Source organism: Coptis chinensis, chromosome 7, assembly GCF_015680905.1.
Source record: "Coptis chinensis isolate HL-2020 chromosome 7, ASM1568090v1, whole genome shotgun sequence".
NCBI lineage: Eukaryota > Viridiplantae > Streptophyta > Magnoliopsida > Ranunculales > Ranunculaceae > Coptis > Coptis chinensis.
In genome coordinates, this window is record NC_141462.1 from 70,577,346 (window position 1) to 70,594,555 (window position 17,210).

Genomic DNA, 17,210 nt, shown 5'->3' on the forward strand with positions numbered 1-17,210 from the left:
TTGTTGACGGACTTGGGCCGTGTGTTCGGGGCGAACATGGGAATCCCAAGCCCGTTAGGAGGCCCAACCCTAATTTCTCCTCATGGTCCCTATTGTAGCCTATAAATAGAATACTCTTTCTCTCTGACTGAAATTAACCTATTGACTATTCACTGGATTAGAAAAAGAGGCAAGGAAAGATAGATCAAAAATTAGATCTAGCTTTGTGAGAAAGAAGGGGATTGGTAGATCGTTGCCCACACAACGTTCAATCTGTTCTAAAGGAATACAATAGAAGATCAAGGGGTTGATTTCGGATTTGATAAAGCTTGGATTCTCAGAGTTATCTAAATCGGATTCAAAAGTATGTTTTCTATCCAAATCGTGAGAACCCATTAATTCCGTTGCGTGGTTCTCGCGGTTTGTAGAAATATTTGCATTCTAAATAACGGTTCCTACAAGTTTGTCATACTAGTTATTTGTTCCTTGATATTTATACTATTGCATATAAGCAATTGCTTTATTTTCTCATCTTTGGTATCCCAAGCAATTGCCATTAAATGCTTTTCTATGATGAGCCTAGTTTTAACTTAACAATTTAGGATTTGATGAAAAAAGAGGTACTGTTTTTCTCATTTGCGCGGCTCTTAGTCCTTTGGTTACAAAGGAAGACCAAGAGATGTGTCTTAAACTCTAGGGTGTATTGGATGATTTTGTCTAAAGTAGAAACTTTCTCTCTTTCATGTTATTGGTTGTTGGTTTAGGGGGTAAAAAGACACAGGATATCCTCCATAATTTAGGCTTCACCTTTTGGCATGCAAATTATTAATTTTTACCAAGTTACCTTATTTTTTTTTTGCATTACTTACTTCTATCTTCCCGCGTTTGCTTCTCGAGTTAATCAATGAAACAAAGTGAAAGAAGGGATTCATATAAATCTGAAGGTACTTCTCTTATTGATTAATTATGAATTTGTTGTGGTCACTCCTAGTCTTGGACCTACATGACGAAATTATGTGGCCAAACAGGGATTCGCCATTGGCAATGGACTTAGTTAGTGATCCTGCAGTTCAGTACAATGTAGTTCAGTACAAGGCTTGGACAAACTATGCCTTACAAATGAAAATTATCCAAGAGTCCGAATAGAAAAGTATTAATGGGATGGTTCCAGAATGAGAGCTGACAATAGAACTGTGGTAAGTCTTCCCCACTTTCTTAATACTACTCCCAGTAATTATAATTCTTAGACATCAGAAACATCATTGTAATTATACTGTTTTGAAGTCCTACATGTTGTCCCTTTCAAGATACATCATTGTACTGTAATTGTACACTTATATGGATGGATTTTGCACGGGGATTATGAATTTATTAAACTAAGGAGTGGTGAACTATTGCTGCTACGTGGTCAGAAGGGAATTGGTTATTAGAAATTGGTTATTATCATTGTCACCAAGTACGGTACGGGTTTAAAATAGTGTATTTGAAAAAAACTTAGTTCGTGTTTTAAACGAAACGTCTCGGAAAAAAAAAAAAAAAAAAAGCGTAAAAAAACATGGGGCATAAAAAACGGGTTTAAAACGGTAAAATGGGTTTAAAACGTATAATACGTACAATACGTAAAAGAAACGGTAAAAACCGATAATAAAGAATATAATAGATAAATAATTTGATTTTTTTATAAGAGTGGAAAAAAGAATTGACACATAAAATAAAAATAAAAATAATACAAATGAAAGAAAATTCAAATACATGAAAGTATCAAATTATCATTACTCATCCAAATACTAGAAGTTTTAGATTCAGTACCAAAACACGACTCTAAATAAGATACTACTAATTACCAACCATAATGACATAATCAAGTTCTACAAATAAGTTAATAACTTTAAAATTTATAATTAATTATTAATAGTCCAAAAACAAAATAAAACTATCTCAATAAATCAATCTAACGCCCACTCTTCAAAAAGGTAAACTCCAAAACCCCTTTTTCTTTTTCGTGTTTTCTTTTAGATTAAAAAAAAAAAAAGTTTTAAACGGAGATTTTCAAAATCTCGGGTTTTAAACGTTTTTTAAGTTTAAAATGCGTTTAAAACGGTTTTTTTGAAAAACCCGAGTTTTAAACTGGAACCAGACGCCTTGCCAATATCTCGGGTTTTAAACGCGTTTTTTTCAAAAAAACGCCGAACTTGGTGACAATGGTTATTATGCAATGGGTGCAAGCCTTGTACTGAACATAAGCAGTGATTTTGTATTAAAAATGGGTGGTGAACATAAGCAGGATATTTGTATTAAAAATAAATGAAGGTAAAATTTACATAGTTTGCTACCAAAAGGTATGATAGTGTATCCTCCTCATGGCGCTTGCCAAACCTAAAAGAAGTATTATAGGGGCATCCCAATTATTTATCCATGGGGACCTTCCGTTATACAAAATTCTCTCAGCAGTACTCGTTCTTACTCGTGTCCATGCATGGACACTCAGCCTGATAGCTAGTAAACTAGTGTTGTTTTCCATTGCGAGTGTCGTTTTCCATTACAAGTAGAGTCTGGTTCTCTGAATTGTGAAACACACTACCCAAATCTGCTAGTCTTGGGTTTCCTCTTGAAGCACCATAATGAAATTTGATAATCTGAGGATCTGGTGGATACCACTTGCTCTCTCTTATTCTTGCAGCTCTTCTTAGCCTAGTGTTAATGATAAGAGCCCAAAACTGTAGTTTTAATCCTGTAACAATATTACTTTTAAACCAATTATATGATTAATAAGTAAGAGTTAGTACTGTTATCGTGCTCTTGTGTATTTCAGACATTGGAGTCAATTATGTGCAGAAATGCGTCTCTTTTGTGAGATAAATGAGCAAAGGTTGGTTGCTAAGAAGTTCTATGATTAAAGGCCAAGATTCAAGGAGAAAAAGTCTTTTTAAAGCCCGGTCAAAGCTGAAAAGTCAAAGTCAACGCGGGCAGAAATATTACATAAAAGTCAACAGAACTTCCGTAGGCCGTATCTTTAGACTCAGACCTCGGAATTGGGCCTACCATATGTCAAAACGACCGGCTCGGAACGAGCGTTCTAATGGTCTAAGCCTTGACCTAATAAGAGGAGCAAAAGTGGACGAAAATACTGTTGAAGTTATTTCTAGCTGAAAACCTTTTATGGACTGAAATAATGAGGTTTTGGGCTCGATTTTCCGACCTAAAATATGGCTCCTAAGCCCATGCACGAAATTGTGGATCTAGCCTCTTCTATATAAAAAGGACTAAAACTTAACTCTGAAAAACTTAGTTTGATAATTCAGTACTTAGTTTATAACTTAGATTTTATTCCATTAATTAATTAGTTATTCATAAATTTAGTTTTGATTTAATTTGAATACAGTTTGAATTCTTAGACTTTTTCAATTAGATTAATAAAGCAATTATTTTTCTTTCAATAATATCTTATTCTTATTGTTCTTATTTTATAAATTATAGTTTAATGACTCAAGGCTAAACCTCTATTAGAGGGGTTTGAGGAAGCCTTGATGAAAACTTGATTGAGTTAGTGTATATATAGTTGTGATAATCTATTCCACTCTAGAAAGTAATTAGTTCACCATGAGAATGGGTTTAATTGCTTCACATGCTAATTATTAGTTGATAGAGATTGTCATGAATAATTAGGGATTAGAAAGACCAAATCGTTATGTGAAAACGTTACGATTCGGATTACAACAAATCTATACTAGGTTATTAAGTTGAATTCGAGGTGGAATCAAATCCCCCTAATTCCTTCCCATATTCACATCGTAGTATTGAATTGTCGTAGTATAATTTACATCATTTCTATTAGCATTAATTCACCATCTTAGTTAAATTTCAAATCCATTACTCTCAACATTTTGTTAGAATACATTAACTAGGAAACATTACATTCTAAACGAGCTAGGAGTGGAACGAATTCTCTACTCCAAATATTGCATTGATAATGAGAGTAGAATCTTTGATACATAGAGTAAAAATTCATTTAGTTTTACTTATTCTTGAGTTTAATTAATTAAGTCTAGGTAAAACTATCGTTTTTACGTTTATCAATTAACTCCCCATGCAGTAATGATATTCATGTCTACAGTAACAGAACCAGTAGACTTTAGTGATAGACATGTTTTTTTTTTCTCTTTTGTACAACCATACATAATGCTATTCTAATAAAAAATACACTTCTCTCTGTGCAGCCATAAGGTCTGCAATTTGTTCTACTGGACACATAAATAAAAATTTTTCCTACCTTGAATCCTTGAAACCGAGGTTGAGCATAACTCAATGGAAGATTGGTCATGACCTGCATACAGATTTGTGTAGACAGAACTTACATAGGACCTGGATCAATACAAAAGTGCCTTAATTTGTCAAGAAACTGTTCGTGGATGTAGAGCCAATATCAGTCAAATCTTATCAAATGGAATATTGGACTATGGGACGTGCCGATTGTCCTCAATGAAATTATGGTTGCAGCTGGGTTAATAGAGAGACATAACAAAACCAAATGGAATGGAGGATAGTTGGAAGTGGCTTCCGGACTTGAAGGGGCAGTTTGGCACTTCATCTACTTTTGACTCAATTAGAAATTAAAAACACACACTGACGGCTGCCATAGGATGGAATAGGTGCCCACATCCAACCCTTGCTGCTAATGTGTGGAAGCTTGTCCACAAGTGTGCAGCTAGTGATCAGAGTTGGCAGAAACAAAGCAACTGGGATCTAAATGTGTTTATTGCGCAGAAACAAAGCAACTGGGATCTAAATGTGTTTGTTGCAAGAAGGAAGAAGAGACACTTAATCAGTTGTTGTGGGACTATTGTTGTAGCCAAAGAAACATGGCAATACGTAGCCTCAAGTTTCGCTAACACCGATTCAGAAGTATGAAAGAAGGTTGCAGTAGGGCCAAGAATCACAACACATTTATAAAAGAGTTGTGGAATGCCGTAGTAGCAGCACAGTCTTGAGCCAGTGAGGTTTTCAATTAACTTGTTATAAAGATTTGATGTTTTTTGTATGGTTTAGTTGTTTTGTTGGAATTGAAGTTTATTTTATTAAATTTTTATTTAACAAAGGTTGGGGTGGAGAATATCTAGATCGAATTTGTGGTAGGAACAACTTTGTTTGTCTGGGTTGAAGAAATAACAACCTTTGAAATTGTTTTTGTCAATGTTGATTTTGTCTTCAAAATTCAATTTATGAAAGGAGTGGGTGGTTTAGTTTCTTAAATTTGTGGCTGGAACAGCCTTGGGTGTGTATAGGGATTATTGGTGATAAAGATTTGATATTTATTGCATGATTGTGGAGGTGTTTGCAGGCTTCGTTGTTGGAAGAAGTTTGGAGTGTAGTCAACAAATCTGAAATGTTCTTCAACAATTGATTTCTTGATGAGGTATTTTTATTTTTCCTATTGATTAACAGATTGAGATTTTAAACATTTAATTTGTTAGGTTTTACTGTTTTGGTATTCTACTATTCATTTACGTTTTTGCTTATATTCGAGTTAGTGTAGGAGTGGTTGGGAAACTTTCTACGTGTTAGTTGGCTGATGAGTACCGCTTGCATGTTTGAATGGGTGTTATTTTGATTTTTCCTTTTCCTTGTCCCTTGGTTTTCCTCAAGTGGTGCTTCAATTTGGATTAGTCTTGTTTTGGATGAGGATGGGTGGTTCATATTTCTTTTGGTTCTTTTTAGCTTGGATTAGTATCGAGAACAAATTGGATCGCTATTTATTTCAGTTATTTATCTCTATCTGTGTGTGTATATCCATAAAGTTGTCTGATATAGCTTTCATTTTTTAATTGTAGATAGCTCCTACTTGGTCCTGGACCAATTCAAGTAGTTTATCCAAGCTATGTCTTGATGATATGGAGGTAAAATCAGAACTCGTTCAAATCTTACTGAAGTTACTATGTTGTGCTTGCCTACAATTTAAATTATTATATTGCAGATGATTATTTAAATCTTATGTGTTGGTAGTGCAAACACCAAGTAAGTAGTTAGTCTATTCTATTTGTGCTAATAATCTAAATATTGTAGACTCGGTAGATTTTTGAGAATATATACTTATACGCAGTCTGCTTAGGGGATGCACTGATTTTGAGCACATTTTTATCTTAGTTGGAGTTGGATTGTGAATTATAGGGTATCTTGTGGATGTTGAATACTATATGCCGCATTATCTAACAGGAGATGCATTATATGGTAGGCATGTGTAAACACTAATAAGCTACACATGCATTTGTATTCTCGAAGTGCTAATGTGGACTCAAGCTCATTTTTCTTTTTGCTAAGTAGGGTTCATGTTCATACTTGTGTAGATGTCATATATAATTCGGAAGAACAATGTGCAAGCTTAATGGATATGTTGTGTTACAAGTATTAATTTATGAACTTTTGCAATCATTTTTTTCTATCCAAGTCCTTGACACATTTTCTTCATTGTGTAGGGCAAGAAATTTAGAGTTGATGAACTTTTCTCACTTGGCTTTAAAATGGTGGGAGGAGCTTTCTTTCTGTGGAAGAAGACTTAGTTTGTAGTTGTAAGCACATGTATTATTTAATTGGCATGTTGTAATTTTACTCCATTAGGAGTTTAAATACTTGGAAGTTTGGGAGTTATACTTTTTAAGAATTTGATAGTAGTGGAATAAATGTTTTGTTTTTTAAATGTGTATTTTGTGCAATGAATGTGAAGGTTTATGAATGAATAGAAGAATTTGGTTGATACATTGTAGAGTGAAGGTGTAGGTTTAGGTGTTGTAATACTGCCAGGAAATGTAATTTTTTTTTAAAGAATAATTCATTTGTAACGGATACGTAACCGTTAGAAACATTCTAACACTACTGACAAAATCCCTTACTATAAATTATAGTGACACTTATATCCGTTACTAATGGAGAATTAAATTTTTTGATATCCGTTACTAATAAATTCTAACGGTTACGTATTTGTTACTGAAATTAATTTCAGTGACACTTTATATCCGTTAGTAAATTTTCTAACGGATATTAAGTGTTACTAATTTCTGTTACTAATATTTGTCATGCTTTTGTGTTAACGGCTCAACACAAGATAACCGTTACTAATATTTTTTGTAACGGATGTATATCCGTTACAAATAGACTGATATGGTGTAGTGCTTGGTGATATCATCAGTTGGTCAAAGTTGTATGTACTTATTCCTTGATTAAACCCCTTGAAGCTCCTACCATAGAAGTGAAAGTTTATTTGGTGCTTTTTTACTACTTTTGAGACATCAAATACATAGTATAAGCATGGTCTTGTAAGGAAGTATAGATGTGGTGTTGTAAAAGTTATGTATGTAACGTTGTCACTTTAGAGATTATATTAAACAGCTACTAGATCTCTATTTTTTGCTATTAAGCTTTTGTAAACTTCAACTTATGTGTATATATATGGAAGTTTTTGGGAAATTGAAAATGAGGTTGTGATAGTGTGTAGCTGTTTATATGTGATTTTCTGCCGCAGGTATATCCATTAGATTTGTTCATAAAATTTTAATTAAAAAAAAACCAAATTATCAAAAAGGACGGTCCAAAGCAGTTGTTTCACAAGTTTTAAATATGTTTATTTGCAAATAAAATATAGTAAACCACGACCAATAACCGTCCCATACTTTCAGATAACAATGGCCTACAACAGTCGTATATCTCATAATAAACTACATTCAGTAGCCGTTGTTATTTTTAAATACCACTACGGTTAGTAGCTGTGGTATTTGAATACGACTTCAAATTTAAGGACGGCTATTATGACGGTAGATAGCTGTAGTTTTACACACAATACGACAGCCAATAGCCGTCCCTATATTGTTATTGTGACGTAGTGGATACTGCGTTCAGGCACTATAGGTATTAGTAAGAATAAAACTTACTCATGTAGGAGAGCACGTCGTCCTAGATAATCTCCTATTTCTAGTCCTCCATATACTAAGATGGCCGATGAAGTGGTGAAAGCTAAAGAGCCTCTCTCCAACTTCTACACACCGTTGCAAGATGGGCCTCCATCCTGTATACGACTCACACCACTCACAAGCGATTTTCGCATTCCACCGAACGTGTTCAATCTTCTACCCATCTTTCACGAGTTAGAACACGAGTTACCGTACGAGCATCTACGCCGGGTACATGAAGTATGAAATACTTTCCACCATCCAAGCGTCACCGACGATCAAGTTAAGCTACGAGTGTTTCCTTTCACTCTAGCTGGTAAGAGTCAACGTTTGGCTTCTTTCTCAGAAGTCTGATTCTTTCGATACATGGGAATAGGTTGTGTTCTCCTTCATGAAGAAGTACTTTCCGCCGAAGAAAATAGAAGATAAGAAGTAAGATACAGTTCTTCAGACAGAGTCCAAGTGAGGCATTTTCCGAAGCATGGGGTAGATTCTCTGACCTACTCCATTCATGTCTTCACCATAAATTAGAAAAATCCACTCTTGTCCAATGTTTCTTTAAAGGTCCTCTCCAAGAACAAAAAGTAACCCTCAACATCATGAGTAATGGTATTTTTTTTTGATAAAGGTGCAACCGAAGCCTTAACCTTTCTTGAAAACCAAGCTAAAAAGACTATACCCATTGGGGCGACATAAACAATTCTAGAACAACCCAACCCAGTACATCTAAGGCTAGTGGTATTTTTGAGGTGAAATTAGATCCAGAAATCAAAACTTTAATCGAAACCCTCACAAGAAAGATAGATGCCCTCACAAGAAAGATAGATGAACATAAATACCTCACTATGCAATTCCTGTCTAAGCTTAAATCATATAGATGCCACATGTCCCTTGATCACAAACCTATGATCATTTCAGCCAGAAGAAGTATGTGCTTTCAATATACAAAATGAACCATGGAGACAACATCTAAACTTCGCATATATGGACCAGTATTCCACAAAACCAACCACCTCCAGGTTTCAACAAATCACCAAATACATTCAGACAATGACAAGAATAAGAACAAGGTACATATAACAATCAGAACAAGGCATTGGTTCCATCCCATTTTAACCAGAACTATCAAAACCCACCTATCAATAACCAAAGAGACCTAGTTCATATTACACCATCAACTAGTGTCCAAACAGATAAGCCCACTGAAATAATGTTATTTGTCATGCAACAACAAACCCAAATCCTAGCATCCATGTAACAATCTCTGAACTTGTTAGCCCAAGACAAAACCTAGAAAGGTGTGTTACTAGGACAAGCTATTCCAAACCCTAAACCAACAAACACAACCTTTGAAGCAACAAGTGACATGAACGAAGCTGGAGCGCTAAGAACTCTTTCTTAATCATCCCATCTATGAGGATTAAATCCTCTTTTCTGCGATGTATTCCTTCTCCATTCCATTCCACCTGTTGCTTTAAAGGAATACATCAATAAGGTAACTGAACCCTCCATTTGGAGTGTGTGGTTGTAAGTGCTGGAGCCTTAGTCCACGTATATCTCATATATTCTTTGTAAAACTCTTGTTATTCGTCGTTTGAGTAAGTGTGAACCTGTAGAGCGAGTATACAATTTTTCTTTCCTTTATTTTACATTTCTTTTTCAAAACCGTTGTTTCCTTTGTTCTGTTAATACTAGATTCTCGATACATCAATAGTTATGTGATTTTCCAAAAACAAAACGGGCAATGGATACTGCAATCTAGGGGAGGTTTGATATCAGTTTTGCTTACTAAGGGTCGCCTATATCACCAAGCTATTCGCCCGGGTCAGAACATTCCATGTCTTGTGCAGTAAATCCCCCAACTCGCATAGCTGAAGCTCTGTATATCTAGATTGGGTTCGCCACAGAGCCGACACGAAAGTTGCCTGAGATTATCTATTATGGTTTGTTTTCAAAAAAAAAAAATTAGCATCTAGAATCACAGCTTTTGAGTACGAGTTTCTTAAAATATCTCTACATACTTTTCAAAACTATAGGATATAAAAATGAAAAGTATACACCCCGGAGTAACCAAAATGATACCGAATTCACAAATAATTTTTATCTTTTTGTCAAAACCTCTATATGGTTAGAGATATATTTTTCTTGAGAAAACCAACTCTTTAAAAAAAAAAAACACTGCCGCACCACCCACCGCCTCTCTCTCCTCGACCATCCACTAGCACCTTCTATAAAAAAACCCATCCCCATTCCCATTAATCCACCAGCACTGGAAAAAATACCATCCACCGCCTCTCCCCCCGCACCTTCTCTTTCCCCGACCCTTGCAACAGCACTACTTGTGCTGCACCACCACCCACCGCCTCTCTCTCCCTGAACCTCCACCAGCACCCTTAAAAACCCATCCCTTCTTCTCCCTTACACCTGTATCACCACCGAAACCAGGAACCAAAAATAGATCTGCCTCTGCACCACTCGCGCGGCACCACCACCGTCCACCACCTACTGCCACCACCATCTTCAAATGCATTCCTCACATTGCCCAACACCCCACTGCCCACTGCCACCGTAATCCATCACCATCTCGTCCACCACATAACACCACCACTACACCACCACCATCCTTTATCTTTTCCCCAATCCCACCACCGCCATTTTCTTCACTGTTGTTCGCCGCACCTTTGGCACACCACCATCTCTAATTCCCTAATCTATTCTCACATCCCACCACTGCCATCTCTTACCTTTGTCTCCACCGCTGTAAAACTCGCACCCGCACTCTCCGCCATAACGCCCAACCATTACCTCCCGCAACTGATTTGGGTTAGTTTGGGGGTAGGAAATGACTTGTATTAGGTTCGTTAGGTTTGGGTTGGTTTGGTGAACTCATTTGTTTGGTTTTTGTGGCTGTCGGAGATAAACCTTTTTTGGTTGGTACCTTGTTCTGCCGGAAGGGTTTTGGTTTAGGTTTTGTTTGTTAGTTGGATGAGGTTTGGGGTTTGTAGTTTTGCCGACAGGATTTGGGATTTGCTTATGTTGGTTTTTGTGTGATTGGATTTGGGTTTTGCTGACTTATCGACAGAATTAGGATATGAGAAAGAAGAATGTTGTTTCTTCTGGTTCTATTCCCCTGCCTCTTAAGAAACGTGTTCATTGCCCTTTCCGAGATCGTCATGGATGCACTAATGGGGTAAGCGGGAATGATTTTACTATTCCCTACTTTCTCACGCATTTTGATAAACAACACGTAGGTTGTCAGTTGAGTATCAATAGGGTACGGGACGAACTTAAGGATGATTGTGATCTATATTTGTTATTGGAGAATTCTGTAAAGTCTATAGACAAATGGATGTGTGGTCGTTGTCTTGGTATCCACGCACTTGGTATACCGTGTCGTCATCCAGATGTTACCATACCACCACCTGTTTTGATGGAGAATGGAGAATCCCCATGTTTCATTGTGGGCATACCACAGCCGCCTCCTAAGCCCGGCACTATAGATCTTGCATCCACGACACAGAGGGGTGGTGGTGATACCCCTGATCCGCTTGTTGTTCCTTCTTCTCTTAATGAGAAATTACTGGATGATGCATTTCGTATACATTTCCAAACCGTGAAAAGTATACCACGTGCTTGTCGATTGGCTTTTTCTGGTGCACTGAAATCGGCTCTCTGGGATATTACAACTGATCCTAGTTCAGTTATGCCTTGGGTTCGTCTCCTCCTTTTGCCACGTTGCACTCTGCAAGTTTTTCGACCAAAGAATCGCCAGGAACGTCGTTTTGGCACTAGGAAAAACTTTCAGCAAAAACAGATTCTCCATGCTTTGACGACATGGAATGAGCCTGGCGGGATGTTTCGCCTTTTAGAGTCTGTCATAGAACCTCCTTCATTCCAACCAACCAGGAAATCTGCCTCCACTCAGAATGTGCGTCGATGCCTACAGAAAGTTGTTGATGGACATTTTGTTGTAGCTGTTAAAGTGTTATCATCATCAGGAGTTGCCTCCAATACTGCGGGGACTATATGTGCATTAGAGGAGAAGCACCCAATACGACAACCACCTGTAAGACTGACTGTTCCTTTTGCTGAGCCCCCTTTAGTGGTAGAGAGAGACAGCCTATTGTCATGTATTAGGTCATTTCTGAAAGGTACTTCTTATGGTCGTGATGGTCTTCGAGCTCAGCATTTGTTGGATGCCATGAGTGGTGCTGCAGCAGCTATATCGTCTGATTTGCTAGATGCATTGACCCCTATGGTGAATCTTTAGTTACAGGGACGATGTCCACAGCCGTTAGCGGAATTCATTACGAGTGCTCCGCTTACTCCACTTCTTAAGCCGGATAATAGTATTCGTCCTATAGCTGTGGGGATGGTTTGGCGTCGGCTAGTCTCCAAGATTGTAATGAGAGGAGTTTCCCAAGATATGGTAGGGTACTTACAGGATTTTCAATATGGGGTTGGTGTTTCTGGTGGAGCAGAAACGATTTTGCACGTTGTCAACCGCATAGTGTATGCTAACAGTGATAGTACCTCTCTTTCGATGTTGCTTGTAGATTTTCAGAATGCTTTTAACATGGTTGATCGGACTACCATGTTGAGAGAGGTTCGTATCCATTGCCCAACTATTGCCCCTTGGGTTGAGTACTTGTATTATCAACCTGCAAGGTTATATATGGGGGATGACTACATATGGTCGACTACTGGGGTCCAGCAAGGGGACCCTTTAGGTCCCCTTCTTTTTGCACTGGTGTTACATCCCCTGATTCTGCGGATCCAGTCCAGTTGTCAGTTGATGCTACAGGCTTGGTATCTAGATGATGGGACTCTAATTAGAGATACAGAATAGGTGGCGACAGCTTTGGGTATGATTCAGGAAGAAGGACCTTCTTATGGGATGGTTCTTAATGTGGCTAAAACTGAGATATTTTGACCATCACTAGATCCACGACGCTCCGCTCCTAGTCTCTTTCCTTCAGATTTATCCCGTCCTCAGCAGGGAGTCAGATTGCTTGGAGGTGCGGTCAGCACTGATTCATCCTTTGTCATGGGCCTTGCTCGCAAGCGTGTTGAAAAGGTTGTGACTTTGATGGACCGTTTAGCTATATTGGAAGATCCACAGTGTGAGTTAGCTCTCTTACGTGCTTGTGCTGGGATCTCTAAGTTGGTCTTTGTGATTCGCACTTGTCCACCATCCCTTTTTAGAGAGGCAGCCAAGACTTTTGATCGGCATCTCCGCAGTGCTCTCCAGGGTATTGTGGTTTATGATGGTCTTAACTTCGGTGATTTGCAGTGGCGTTTATCAACACTCCCAATACGTCTTGGTGGGTTAGGTATGTATTGTGCCATTGATGTCTCTACTTTTGCTTTTGTGGCCTCTCGTTGTTAGACTTCTAAGCTTCAGAACCACATTCTTAGGAGTTGTGGGCCAGTGCCTTTGGATGAGATTCTTGATGTTGCTAGCAGTGCATTGAGTATGTGTCTGCCCGATTTTGACCTCAGTTCTATGGCTGTGAATGCTACCGTCCCCTCAAAACCACAAAAAGTTTTGGCGGAAGCGTTGTACGGTAAGATTGTTGCTAGTCTTGAGAGGGAGTTTATGTTATCTGCTCGTCAGAAAGCAGTCATTGGATGCTTGCAGTCCGAACATGCAAAGGATTTTCTACTTACTATTCCGATGGAGGGACTTGGACAGCGTATGTCACCGGTGGAGTATCGTTCTATTCTCTGGTACCGTCTCATGATTCCTTTGTACTCTGATGGTGGTCTATGCCCTGTTTGCAAAAAGAGTAGACTAGATGCTTTCGGGGACCATGCAGCACATTGTAGACATTTTCCAAGTTTTAAATACCGATATGATCATGTCAGAGATATTTTATGTGATTCATTCTGGAGGGCTGGGGTACAAGTGAAAAAGGAGGCTCCCGTTAATTTTCTCACTGATCCGAATGAGGGAAGATCTACACTTCGGCCTGCGGATGTATTGATCTACAGTTGGTCTAAGGGGAGACATGCGTGTGTTGATGTAACTGGAGCCTCTCCGTTGGTAGGGCTTGGAAATGGAGTCTTTGAGGTGGGAGAAGTAGGTAAGAGAGCAGCGGCAGGGAAGATGGAGAAGCATGAGGAAGCTTGCACGGCTAACCAACATTGTTTCATTCCGTTTAGTTTTGACACTTTTGGTTTCTTGGAACAACAGTCGATTGAGCTTCTCAAGAGACTTCAGAAGGTTATGGATAATAACGTTATGTCAGCTGGTTCTAACGAGTTTGTTTTTAGAAGAATAGGATTTGCTATTTAGAAAGGACTTGCGGCACAGCTTGTTGCACGCTTGTCCTAATTAATTGTAAAATTCCTCATCAGTATCAATAAAATTTCCACTTAAAAAAAAAGACGAAGCGTCTCCAAATGAGAATTAAACAAATAGAGTAACCCAAAGTGATACTATTATCTGTTTAATTCTATCTTTTGCCTCCAACTCTCTATTTTGTCTCGAGAATCTGATGTTAAAATAGTCAAACTTGTATATATTTTCAAAAAAATTCCTTTCTTAAAAATCTTTCCCCCTTCTGAATCTCTCTTTCTAAAAACTTTCTAAAAAAATTTCAAAAATGTTTTCTGTAACAAAGAAAAACCCTCCACCTAGTAAGACCAGATGGATAAGTTTCAATGATCGTGTGCAAACACTTTCTAGATAGCTGCAGCTGAAGATATGGACACATATACCAAAAATTATTCCTGGTTTAGGTAAGAGTTCATATGCACATAAAAGACGAGCTATGAGAGAAGGCTGGTGCTTGAATTGTCAAACACCAACTTGTCCCGGTCTTCAACCTCATAATAATTCTGTTTATAAAGTCTACACGTGTTATCCTATAGTGCATTACGCACAGTCTAAGAGAGTCATCCAACCATCTGGTTAGGATTGACTCAAGTTTTCAAAAACTTCAAGTCTTGGGAATCAAACTTAAAATGACCCACCTTTTTTAAAATTTCAGTCAAACTTAGTCAAAACCCAAAAAATTAATTAAAATTTTCCTTCTGGTGTTTGTACATATTTCCCTACAGTTCCTTTTTGTTTCTTTCTATCATCTGTTTTTAATCCACCGTTAGATATGAGTGTACCATATATCTTTGTGTGGCATTTTCGATGCTGATTGTCTTGGTACCTCACGAGTCAAGATCGGACGAGTAACGAAACGCGGATCGGCTCTTGAAGTTGGCAAGGCATTTAGGACAAGATTAGAATTTCATGATTTTATTTGGGCTTGGGCCAAAATTTCATTTTAACTTAAAAGGCACGTGCGAGGAACGTGCCATCAACCCTATTTAGCCCACGCGACCGCCCAACTTCCCATCTTCTTCCTCACAAAATTTTAAACCTTAGCCGCCCAAGCCATCTCGCGACCGCCTGCTCACCTATACACACCACCACCTAACTTTTTCACAACTTGCTCCATTTTCAACACCCCATTCATACAACAGTATGCAACATTGTATGTATCATCCTTAATTACTTTGGCAGACCGAAACTACCAGTAACAATGGTGAGAACCAAGTGATAACGGTGCTCAGAAGGATGCTATATATTATGTATTATCCTGACAACATTACACTACATTGTATGTATCATCCTTACTTTGGGCGACCAAAACTTTAAGTAACAATGGTGAGAACCAAGTGATAACGGTGTTCAACAGGATGATATATATCATGTACCATCCATACAACAGTATGCTACATTGGATGTATCATCCTTACTTTGGCAGACCAAAACTTCCAGTAACAATGGTGAGAACCAAGTGATAACGGTGCTCCACATGATACTATATTATATGTATCATCCTGACAAATGTATGATACATTGTTTGTATCATCCTTACTTTGGCAGACTGAAACTTACAGTAACAATTGTGAGAACCAAGTGATAACAGTGCTCAACAAGATTCTATATAGTATGTATCATCCAGACATACTTCCACTCTGGCATCCTTAGTTCAATATCAATAATTCTACATCGACCACGGAAATTGACACATTCATCCGCACATCGATGATGGCGATAATGATACATGTCATGTATCAGCATGATATATGACATGTATCACCCTTTTACAAAATGATACATGACATGTATCATGATAATACATGACGTGTAGCACGATGATACAAGACATGTATCATCTGCCACATCACTGTGTCGGATAATTGTGTCAATTTTCTATGTCAGTGTAGCAGCACTCTCCTTATCCATCACTATTTTTGGCCTATGTGCCTGTCTTGAGCGCCATTATCCCGGTACACACTAATGTAATGTAAGACATAGAATACACGTATTAGAAGGTGTGTTACCTTTGGTTGAGTACTGAAAAAATGTAAGGCATAAAACACGCATTTGTAAGGTATGATACCATCCTTTCTTGAGTGACAACCATTTTCAACTATGCTTTCACAAACAACTTGATGAAACTAAGATTTCAAATATTTCGGGAAAAAACTCATCTTTAAAAATTATTTTCAAATGAAAATTTCAAAAATTGCGTGAGATTTCTTAGATAGAGTTTGGCGAAAATGTTGTGTCTCCTTGGCTTTGTCGTTCAGTTGCGAGCAACCTTCGCCAAAGAGGGGCAACTGTAGACACCCAATTTTTGCACCCCAGGCATAATTCATTCACGATTTTGCCTTAAATTAAATTTGATCATATAACGTGATTTTCATTCTCGAGTCTTCATTTCTACTTCAAACTTGCTTCTTGTCAATCCTATATTAGCGTATTTAGACTCTCCTCATCATGTTCTAACTATGGCTGAAGTTTCATTGTTTTATGAATTTCGAGCTGAAAATGACCAAAATACCATTATGACCCTTTGGGCCCAAATTTCAAAATTTCCACTCTTTCTTTGGATGAGATTATTTCATATTTGAATTCCCCTTGATAACTCCTTCGAAATGAGTACAAGCTTTCTTAGGTTCCATTTGGATTTCAGAAACCCTATTATTGCCCTATCCCGTTTCAGACTGTTGTGCGCGCTGTTCAATGCAATATATTTTTGGAGTAAGATTTCGACCCAAGGGTATTTTTAAGAGTTCATGATAATCCCTAATGGATTATGGATAATTTTTTTATGAAGAAGAGTTTGCTTAATTTTGGCCCTGTCAAAAGGAATTTGTAGTGTCAAGAAAATGGTCAAAATGAGTTTTTTTTGTGGATTTTGGACCTGTGCTCGTGGGCTGTGGATCCAACTCGTGTTGAACCTTTTTATTAGGGTTTTTGCCCGTTTTCAAGCCTCCAAAACC

General features: G+C 37.8%; 2 long non-coding RNA genes across 2 annotated transcripts; both read left to right on the forward strand.

The window, feature by feature from the left end:
- Positions 1 to 639: 639 nt before the first annotated feature.
- Positions 640 to 1,411, forward strand: LOC147488648 (uncharacterized). Its single transcript, XR_015202284.1, has 3 exons — positions 640 to 923; positions 1,008 to 1,175; positions 1,287 to 1,411. It is a non-coding gene; the product is annotated as an uncharacterized LOC147488648 (long non-coding RNA).
- A 3,393-nt stretch (positions 1,412 to 4,804) lies between these two features.
- Positions 4,805 to 6,670, forward strand: LOC147488649 (uncharacterized). Its single transcript, XR_015201504.1, has 4 exons — positions 4,805 to 4,971; positions 5,318 to 5,392; positions 5,808 to 5,873; positions 6,450 to 6,670. It is a non-coding gene; the product is annotated as an uncharacterized LOC147488649 (long non-coding RNA).
- Positions 6,671 to 17,210: the final 10,540 nt, after the last annotated feature.